Source organism: Tachyglossus aculeatus, chromosome 23 (assembly GCF_015852505.1).
Source record: "Tachyglossus aculeatus isolate mTacAcu1 chromosome 23, mTacAcu1.pri, whole genome shotgun sequence".
Classification (NCBI taxonomy): domain Eukaryota; kingdom Metazoa; phylum Chordata; class Mammalia; order Monotremata; family Tachyglossidae; genus Tachyglossus; species Tachyglossus aculeatus.
Window position 1 is genome coordinate 11,516,138 of NC_052088.1, and position 11,194 is coordinate 11,527,331.

An 11,194-nucleotide genomic window follows, 5' to 3' on the forward strand; every position below is an offset into this window, starting at 1 on the left:
ACCATCGCCCCTACTCCCTCCCTCTGCTCTACCCCCCTCCCCACCCCGCAGCACTTGCGTATATTTGTACATATCTATTATTCTATTTATTTTATTAATGATGTGCACATATCTATAATTCTATTTATCTGTTTTGATGCTATTGATGCCTGTCTACTTCTTTTGTTGCCTATCCCTCACCGTACCTCGTTCTCGCCTGTCCTGCCATCGACCCCCGGCCCACATCATCCCCCTGGCCTGGAATGCCCTCCCTCTGCCAATCCGCCAAGCTAGCTCTCTTCCTCCCTTCAAGGCCCTACTGAGAGCTCACCTCCTCCAGGAGGCCTTCTCAGACTGAGCCCCTTCCTTCCTCTCCCCCTCGTCCCCCTCTCCATCCCCCCCATCTTACCTCCTTCTCTTCCCCACAGCACCTATATATATGTTTGTACATATTTATTACTCTATTCATTTTTTATTTATTTTACTTGTTCATATCTATTCTATTTATTTCATTTTGTTAGTATGTTTGGTTTTGTTCTCTGTCTCCCCCTTTTAGACTGTGAGCCCACTGTTGGGTAGGGACTGTCTCTATATGTTGCCAACTTGTACTTCCCAAGTGCTTAGTACAGTGCTCTGCACAGAGTAAGCGCTCAATAAATACGATTGATTGATTGATTGATTCTAGACTGTGAACCCGTTGTTGAGTAGGGACTTTGTTGCCAAATTGACTTTCCAAGTGCTTAGTACAATGCTCGCACACAGTAAGCGCTCATTAAATATGAATGAATAAATGAAGTAGGGGGCAGTAGGGTAAAATCATTTTACAGATGAGGTAACAGATGCAGGACTAGAACCCAGGTCCTTCTGAATCCCAGGCCTGTGCTCTATCCACTAAACCTGGGTCTTAATCCCAGCTCTGCAGCCACTTCATTTCTCTGGATCTTAGGTACCTCATCTGTAAAATGGAGATTAAGACCGTGAGCCCCATGTGGGACATGGACTGCTTGTGCAACCTAATTACCTTGTATCTACCCCCAGCACATAGTACAGCACATAGTATGAGAAGCAGCGTGGCTCAGTGGAAAAGAGCACGAGCTTTGGAGTCAGAGGTCATGGGTTCAAATCCCGGCTCCACCAATTGTCAGCTGTGTGACTTTGGGCAAGTCACTTAACTTCTCTGTGCCTCAGTTACCTCATCTGTAAGGGGACAAAGATTGTGAGCCCCCTGTGGGACAACCTGATCACCTTGTAACCTCCCCAGCGCTTAGAACAGTGCTTTGCACACAGTAAGTGCTTAATAAATGCCATCATTATTATTATTATTATTATTATTATTATTATTATTATTATTATTATTACAGTGCCTGGCACATAGAAAGTGCTTAACAAATACCTTTTTTTTAAAAAAAAAAAGAAGGCTCCAAAACTTTGTCCAAACATCAAGAAAAGACGCTGTTAACACCTGGGGAAGCCCTCACAGACAAGTCCTGAATGCTGTGTCAGCAGGGAGCAGATAACCATCTCTCCTCCCTACCAGCTCTGGCCTGAAGGAAGGCCCAGTTTCCTCATCTATAAAATGGGGAATGAATATCTGTTCTTCTCCTCCCTTAGACTAACTCCATGTGGTCCAAGGACTGTGCCCTCTCAGATTATCTACCCCAGCATTTAGAACAGTGCTTGGCACATAGCAAGTCCTTAACAAATACTATTATTATTTTTGCTAGGACTAGCCATCTCCAGAAGTGGATTTTCAGGATGAGAAAGACTGGAGTGTGGAGTCCTTAAGAAGTTGACAGGGTTGGGAAGGGGGAATGAAGCACAAAGGAACACCTGAAGTTACTGAGACCCTACCTGAAGAAGCAAGACCTAAGACCAGGGATGAGCAGCTACAAGGTGTAAATGTAATGTGGGCAAACATGATAAAGGCAGGAGATGTATAAAGATAGGAGGTTAAGCCAGCCATGTACTCGGTTCTTTTGCCTCCTGCCCGCTGCTGGTAGTCCACCTAAGAGAGGTAATCCACGTGGTAAACCTGCTTCTTTCATTTAACCATGAGGTCCACTTGCTGGTAAATCGAACTTACTGTGACCCATCTGTGACAAACAACCCACCGAGTCTGACTATTGTGGATCGCCGCTGTGGGTGGGGAGTCCTTAATTGACTTGAACAGCCTCATACAGAAGTTTAGTGGCAGGGCTGGGACTAGAACCCAGGCCCTCCAATTTCCCTCCTAGGTAGGCAACGTAGCTGACATCTGCACTAAAACCACTAACTCTTACTCCATTTGATCCTGAAATACCTTGAACCAACTTTAGGTGCCTCTAAAACCAGCTTTTTTAAAATGAAAAGAAGCATGAGGAGAAATAACCCTATCAGCAATCACTCTTCCTATAGGTTTACAAACTGGAGCTAGAATTTCAGAACACACACACACACACACACACACACACACACACCATGCACCCCTCCCCCTCGAATTTCTAAAATATTTGTAATAAATGAGTCATGCTCCACGTCTGGCCAAAATCATCCTACCAGGAAAATGGTCATTTGCATTCTAAGGCAGTCAACAAGTATTTATCAAGTCCCCTCTGAGAGCCTTGTGCTGTCCTTGAAGCTGGGATTTGACCCTGCAGAGGCAGTGGATGTGAGTCTTGTCTGTGTCTTTGAAAATGTTCAATACAGCCACCCTGAGCACCGAAGTACATTTATGATCTCCATTAATTTATTCATTTTTCCACTCTTGTTAGCATTTCTTTATTTGTTTATCCTCCTGCTCCTGCTGTGCGTAAACAAAATTAGTATCTGCCTGTCTCCCCCATTAGGTCATAAACTCCTTGAGAGCAGAGACCTTTACCTCTAGCATACTCTCCCAAGTGATTTATATAAACCTCTGGACACAGTAGGTGCTCAAAAAATACTGTTGATTGACTAAATCAGTGTCCTTTGGACAAGTGATGCCCTCATTAAGAACATATAACTATCAAGTCTGCAGGTCTCCACTTCCCTTATCCTGCATAAGATTTTAATAAGTGTAATGCTCTTTAGGAAGGTATTAAAGAGCATCTCGGCCTTGGAGGGGAGCATGGCCTACTGAAAAAAAAAGCACGGGTCTGAGAGTTACAAGACCTGAGTTCTAGCCCTAGCTCTGCCACTGACCTGCTGAGTGACCTTGGACAATTCACAACCTCTTTGAGCCTCAGTTTTCTTATCCCTTGAATGGAAATAATACTACCTGCTTCTCTCTACCCTTCTCATGGATGTTGTAAGGACAAAATTCAAACAATACAAAGTACTTTGGAAAATGAAAGTGTTATGCAAATTCTAGGTATGACTTTTTCACCTATCTCATTAAAGAAAAGCCATCATATACAATGATTTGTTCCTATCTGAAAGAACTGACATGTTTTTTCTTAAGTATTTTGTGTTCCAACTGCACTTGGTGACAAGTATAGCATTCATTTGAACAACTTTTGGAAAATGCAATTATGGGACTACTACGATGTTAATTAAAAATTACTTGAAATTTTTAGAACATACTAGCTCCCTAAAACACCCTAATGATCAAATTTAGAATTTAATCAAGTGGGGTGGAGAGGATGCTTAAACAGAGAGTGACTCAGAATATGAGAGTGGGTTCCTGGAGGAGAGAGAAACAGCACAGCATTTGGGTGAGGAGTGGAGATCAGTGGGTGGCAACAAGGTACTTAAAAAATTAGTAAAAGGTGAGGAGTTGTTAAGAGTCAGTCTTAGCCAGGTATGATGGCATTCCAAGCCCTAAGAGGAAGGAACTGTTCTGGTGCTTTGGGGGAAGCAAAGAATTGGGTAATGCACCAAATTTCATCCTGTTACCCTTTGTTTTCAAAGATGAGGGGACTGCCCAGGAGATACCATGTTTGATGTCCAACCTGTTTGTCTTGTATCTTGTAGGGTGTTTGGCCCAGAGTAAGCACTGAAGCAATACCATTTATTATATTTATAAGATCCTATCCCTTTGTGAAAGTGTGACTGAAAAGACCAGTGGGTGACCACAAAGTTTGTTTGTTTCTCCCACAAAGTTTGTTTGCTTTTTTTATTTTTTTTAAATGGCATGTGTTAAGTGCTTACTATGTGCCAGGCACTGTACTAAGTGCTGGAGTAGATACCAGAAAATCAGGTTGAACAGGGCTCACGGTCTGTTTCAATCCCCATTTTACAGATGAGGTAACAGGCACAGAGAAGTGAAGGGATTTGCACAAGGTCACACAGCAGACAAGTGGTAGACCAAGATTAGAACTCAGGTCCTCTGACTCTCAGGCCCATGTTCTCTCCATTAGGCCATACTGCTTCTCACTAGGCCACACTTAAATTTATGCTTTAAGGATTGTCACTCTAATGGATTTTTCCCCATTTGACATCAGGGCACACTATATCCCAACAGGCTTGACTGTTAGACACATGCTTCCTAACAACATTCTGGTCATATCAGATAATGAAAATATGAGCATGACAGATCCGAGTGCACACATGTAAAGAGAATACAAACAAAACACCTAACTTTTATTCCCTCTTGAATCTAAGCTCTTTAAGGATCACATGCTCAGCATCTAGCACGTAGCCCAGACCCACAAGCCCAACAGGGTCTCTTAGGTCTGGAATACACCAGGCTGAGAACAGCAAGAATGTTACTAAAACTTATAGCAGTGGAACTAGACTTCATCAAATTATAGATGCAGTATCAATCAATTGTACTTATGGAGCATCTACTGGAGGCTGAGCACTGTAAAACAGGAATAGGAAGCACAGTCCCTGCCTTCAAGGAGTATACAGTTACTATGGTACTGCAAAATGTAATGGCTGAGATGGTTGGAACTACCAACCTACCTCTCCAGCATACTGTGTGTGCTAGATAATAAAAATAATGAAGATGCTTGTGTCTTCTCTCTTTTCCTTAGTTGCTTTCTTAAGTATATCATCTGTGGCTATATCCTGGATAACACTTTCCTCAGAGAAAGCATGAATTCACTATGTTCCTGGGCATTTTAATTTGTTAATGTTGACATTTTAAAAGCTTATGGCTAACATCCTGGATAATACACAATTGGAGTTTTCATTACTCTTACCTTCGCATTCAAACTCTTCCTTTGCAATCAGAAAAAGATCAAATGGCCTGAATTTCTTTCTTGCTTGCTCTCTCTCTATCTCTCTCTCACACACACACACACACACACACACTCTCTCACCAATCCTCCCCTAGTCCCACATCATTTATCTACATACCTATCTGTAATTTATTTCAATGTCTGTCTCCCCATCTAGACTGTAAATTCCTTGTGGGCAGATAGTATCTATACCTAACTTTTGTATTGTACTCCCCCAAGCACTTAGCACAGTCCTCTGCACACAGTAAGTGCTCAGTAAATTTCACTGATTGATTGATACCATCTTTCAATAGGGAAAGCTGTTATCTATTGGAGCAAACATTTGAAAACTTTGATCAGTGTTTTAAGGATACAAATTGAGGATGCTGTCTGTCATGTGGGAGTGCGTGTTTTTAAGAGTTCTAGTGAAACTGGGTTTTTCCCCCTTATGCCTTAATATAATTGCTCAACAGCTGATTTTTAATGCCTCTTCAGTGTTTTCAAAGCATGCAATGATCCACAAGGTGAACTGTGACTCATTTTCTATCTGGGCTACCACACAGGGAAAATTATTCTTATTCTTCCTTGGGTGCTGCGTGTATTTAGCATTGTCTACTGCACAGAAGGCCTGGTCCCTGTGGCTGCCCCAATTCAGAAGTAGAATCTGCCAGCTGAGGCAGCGGGTTAAGGCTGATCATTTTGAGAGCGTATTCCCTTCGCTATCACCCTCATTCCTCCTCTCTTTGTTGTTCGGAAGAAACCTTCAATAAGTGACTCCTAATTAATGGCTTCATAAAAGAAGTGAGTTTTCAGATGGTATTTATGAACAGACTCCTATCATTAGCCATGTATTAAGAGCACACATTGTGAGAAGGACCATACAAAACATATAAAAAACCATACTTCCCTCTTTCAAGGAGCTTGCATCTTTAAAAATGGGAGGATCTGAAAAGGTCCTGTGGGGGCAGACAAAAGGGAATCTGTTCCAGACACAGTTGAGCAACTTGGAAGAAAGCAGACATGCAAATCAGCTTGAGGCTCCCAAGCCCAGTGTCTGAAAGAAATTAGGTTGGTCTAAAAGAAATCTGGCTGCGAGCAAGTAAGAATTTTAATGAAAAGTGCACAAGGTTCTCCCCACACTCTGGTGTGATACTTTCCATGCAAAGCAGTGCCTCAAAATCACTCCCAACCCCTACCCAAGGTTCCTTGCTAGACTTCTGTAATATTTCTCTGGAGCATGGGGAACAGATAGTTCTTGAGGCTAGGATGAGCACAGCAACGCCCACCCCCCGCCCCCCCCCAAAAAAACCCAGATCAGCTCCAGAAACTGGGCGAGACCCCAAGAGTTCAAACTAGGGCCAATTAATGCCATGCTGAGTCTCTCTTGGGCTGGAGCAACCAAGGACTTAGAGGTCTTTGGGGAGGAAAGACGGACTCCAGACTACATCAAGAGAGCCCTGATTCAGGCTAGACTCTGGACACGTCAAGAGGACTCTCCAACGGTGACCTAATCAATCCTTGATGCCTGGAGCCCTCTCCCCCTTCAAATTTGACAGACCTCACAGATTCAATTCCCTCTAGATTGTGAGCTTGTTGTGGGCAGGAAACCCATCCAGTAATTCGATTGTACTGTGCTCTCCCAAGAGCTCAGTACAATGCTCTGCACATAGTAAATGCTCAAATACCACTGATTGATTCAGCCCTTCTGAATTCACATCTTCTCCAAGAGACCTTCCCTGATTAATTTCTAGTCTACCATGTTGCTGTTGTTAATGTATTTTCAGTGCTTAACTATGTTCCAGGCACAGTACTAAGTGCTGAGGTAGATACATGGTCATCAGGTTGGACACGGTCCCTGCTTATATCAGTGTGGCATAGAGAATAGGGCACGGGCCTGAAAGTCAGAAGGACCTGGGCTCTATTCCCCGCCCCGCCACTTGTCTGCTTTGTGACCTTGCGCAAGTCATTTATCTTCTTTGTGCTTCAGTTTCCTCATCTGTAAAATGGGGATTAAGACCGTGAGCCCCATTTGGGACCTGGATTGGGTCCAACCTGCTTACCTTGTATCTACCCACAGAGCTCAGAACAGTGCCTGGCATATAGTAAGGGCTCAACAAATACCTTTAAAAAAAAGGAGCTCTCCAAAGTGGAAAATAAATTTATAACTCAGCAAATATTTCTATCTTCCTGATCCTGAAGTATTTGACCTCTACAGAGCAAGAGGCCTTCAATGCCCACAACTTTCCTTTTATCAAGACTCCCACGGGGAGGCTCAGGGTCTGAGCACAGCCCTGGCGGATTTTGTATGCATTCATCTCGCTACCTCCCAACTTTCTATCTGGGGAATGCCCAGGTGCCTGAAAGGTCTGATTAGGGGCTCCAGATACTGCTGTAGCTATTTATTATTATTTATAGTATTTATTAAATGCTTACTGTGTGCAGAGTACTATATTAAGTGATGAGAAACAATATGCAGGTGAGAAACAAAATCGCTCTGCTCCAGGGGCGCTCAGTCTAAAAGTAAGGTGGGGAAGGGTTTGGTAACAGACACAGTAGGAAAGATGACATAATGAGATCATTCATTCATTCAATCGTATTGAGCGCTTACTGTGTGCAGAGCACTGTACTAAGCGCTTGGGCAGTACAAGTTGGCAACATCTAGAGATGGTCCCTACCCAACAGCGGGCTCACAGTCTAGAAGGGGGAGACAGACAACAAAACAAAACATATTAACAGAATAAAATAAATAGAATAGTAAATATGTACAAGTAAAACAGAGCAATAAATATGTACAAACATACAAATGCTAAACAGCGTGGAAGACTGTTCAGCTAGATCTCCTAGTTTTCAGTTCCCCTGGGCTCCTAGGGGTCACCCACTCAAAGAGTTCCTCTGTGCTCCTAAGGGTCATCCTCTTACTATGGGTGCACTGGAAGAAGGGTGACTGGCATTTCAGGAAAGGAGAGGGTGGGGTGTGTCTCAGCTCCTCCTGAGAACTTTAACACATCAGAAAGACCTGATTTGGGGTCCTTTCAGCCCCACCGGTAAACATTCAATCAATTGTATGCATTGAGAGCTTACTGAGTGCAGAGCACTTACAGAGCTAGAGCCTCATTCACAGCCCACAATGAATTTACATTCTAAAGGGGGAGACATACAATATGTTATGGCTATTTAATCATTCACCTGTTTTCAACCCTGGTTATGGCTGAGAACTGGAGTGAGCGAGGCTGGAGTCCAGTCCAAACAACTGAGAGGGGGAAGACTTTCCTCAGTGGAAGACCAGACTGTAAGCTCCTTGTGGGCAGGGACTGTGTTGTTGCACTTAACTCTCCCAAGTGCTTAGTACAGTACTCTGCACACAGTAAGCGCTCAATAAATATGACTGACTGATAATGGTTCCAGTCACCACCCCATGGAGTAGGCACCTGTGCTGCGGTGCCTTGTTTACTCAGATCAATTAATCAATCGAATTTATTGAGAGCTTACTGAATACTCTGCACTTGCCCTTGGGAGAGTACAATATAGAAGAGTTGGTAGATACATTTCCCTGCCCATAAGGATCTTACAGTCTAGAGGAGGATTCCTTTAAGGCACAGTGTAGGAGACAGAGGTGAAAATGAATATTCTGGGGCTTTCTCTTCTCTTTAATCCTTCTCTCCTCCTAGATCTTCTCTCTAACAGTATTAATTTCTACAGCACGCTTATATTTCCAAGCCACATCATATCACACATCATTTTGTCCTCACATCTCAGTGAGGTAGGGAGATGAAGGAATATCCCCATTTTACAGATTATGGAATTGAGTGCCAATGAAGTTAAGTGACTCATCCAAGGTGGCACAGCAGGTAAGTGGCAAATCTGGAACTAGAACCTAGGTCTCCTGATTCCCAGTCTCAACATGCTTTCCACTAGACCCCACTGCCTCTCTACCCCTGCAGACTTTCATCCTCATCTCCAAGAGCCCCAGGAGGAACTACAACTCCCTTTCCCACACACCTTTCACATAATGGGTGACTAAGAGACAGCCTACCTTCTCAGAACTTCCACTTTCTTCTGTGAGTCAGGCAGGGGTCCTTAGGGTAAGCAAGGGCTAATCTGCAATCAGTGGTATTTATTGAGGGCTATGTGCAGAGCACTGTTCTAAGGGAGTGTACAACAACAGAGTGGGTGGAAATGTTTTAGTCCCCTTCTGTTCTCTAACTACACTCACTCCCTTGGTGAACTCATTCACTCCCACGGCTTCAACTATCATCTCTACGCAGATGACACCCAAATCTACATCTCTGCCCCTGCTCTCTCTCCCTCCCTCCAGGCTCGTATCTCCTCCTGCCTTCAGAACAACTCCATCTGGCTGTCTGCCCGCCATCTAAAACTCAATATGTCCAAGACTGAACTCCTTATCTTCCCTCTCAAACCCTGTCCTCTCCCTGACTTTCCCATTACTGTAGACGGCACTACCATCCTTCCCGTCTCACAAGCCCGCAACCCAAACACTTTGGGCATGTTACTCCCCTCCTCAAAAATCTCCAGTGGCTACCAATCAATCTGCGCATCAGGCAGAAACTCCTCACCCTCGGCTTCAAGGCTGTCCAGCACTTCGCCCCCTCCTACCTCACCTCCCTTCTCTCCTTCTCCAGCCCAGCCCACACCCTCCGCTCCTCTGCCGCTAATCTCCTCACTGTGCCTCGTTCTCGCCTGTCCCGCCATCGACCCCCAGCCCACGTCATCCCCCAGGCCTGGAATGCCCTCCCTCTGCCCATCCACCAAGCTAGCTCTCTTCCTCTCTTCAAAGCCCTACTGAGAGCTCTCCTCCTCCAGGAGGCCTTCCCAGACTGAGCCCCCTTTTTCCCCTCCTCCTCCCCATCCCCCCACTCTACGTCCTTCCCCTCCCCACAGCACTTGTATATATTTCTACAGATTTATTACTCTATTTTACTTGTACATATTTACTATTCTATTTATTTTGTTAATGATGTGCATAGAGCTATAATTCTATTTGTTCTGGTGATTTTGACACCTGTCTATATGTTTTGTTTTGTTGTCTGTCTCCCCCTTCTAGACTGTGAGCCCGTTGTTGGGTACGGACCGTCTCTATATGTTGCCGATTTGTACTTCCCAAGCGCTTAGTACAGTGCTCTGCACACAGTAAGTGCTCAATAAATATGATTGATTGAATGAATGAATCTGTAAAATGATTACTATGTGCAAGCACTTGGAGAGAGAGATCCAAGATAATCAATTTGGCTACAGCCCCTGTTCCCACAGTAATCCATGGAAGGGTGAAACTGAAAAACTCGCACTAAATTATTTGCCCTTTTAGGAACTGAGGACTTCATTGAGATATTTAATATCAGAAAAGACACCTATCACTTCTTTTCCTCTACCTGGTATGTCAAGGCCTTCCTCAGAGAAAAGAACAAGGGGGAAAAGCATTAAGTAGTGTGAAGTCATTCTGTGGAATTCCCTTCCCTAGGAGGTCAGAGAGTCTAACACTGTAGCTGAATTGAAAAAGGGGCTGGGTAATTTTGTGACAAATATTAACACTTGCTGTTACGCATTTTAAGAGACTGGTAATCAAATCTCATGCCTCAGAAAGCAAACCAATCATTCCTTTCTTTTCTCCTTCCTTGGGTCTATCTTCTCCATAGGCAAATAAAATGCCCACTTTAGGAAGGATGGATAGATTGACAGAAATAAAGAGGAACAATTCTGAAGAATTAATGTTGATCAAGTAGCTCCACAAGGAGTCAAGCACACATGGCTCCCACCAAAAAACCTTCTACATAGGTGACTAAAAAGCCAAACAAACAAAAAATCAGCACAACAGCTTTGATATCAATGTAGAAATAGGTAACCATTATAGACAGATAGAGCTATCCTTCTTATTAGAAGATGGTGCTACTGATGAAAGAACGGTATCCATGGGTACAGGTGAAAGGACCATAAGTGACCACAACTCCGTTCCTCACTAAACACTCATGAAGATTATCCTTTGCTTCTCTGATGTGTTTACTACATGCGGTGCCTGATGCTGTTTTAGAATCTGCTTCTCGGCTTCCTACTGCCTTTGCTCAAGAAGAACGGTCGCTTCC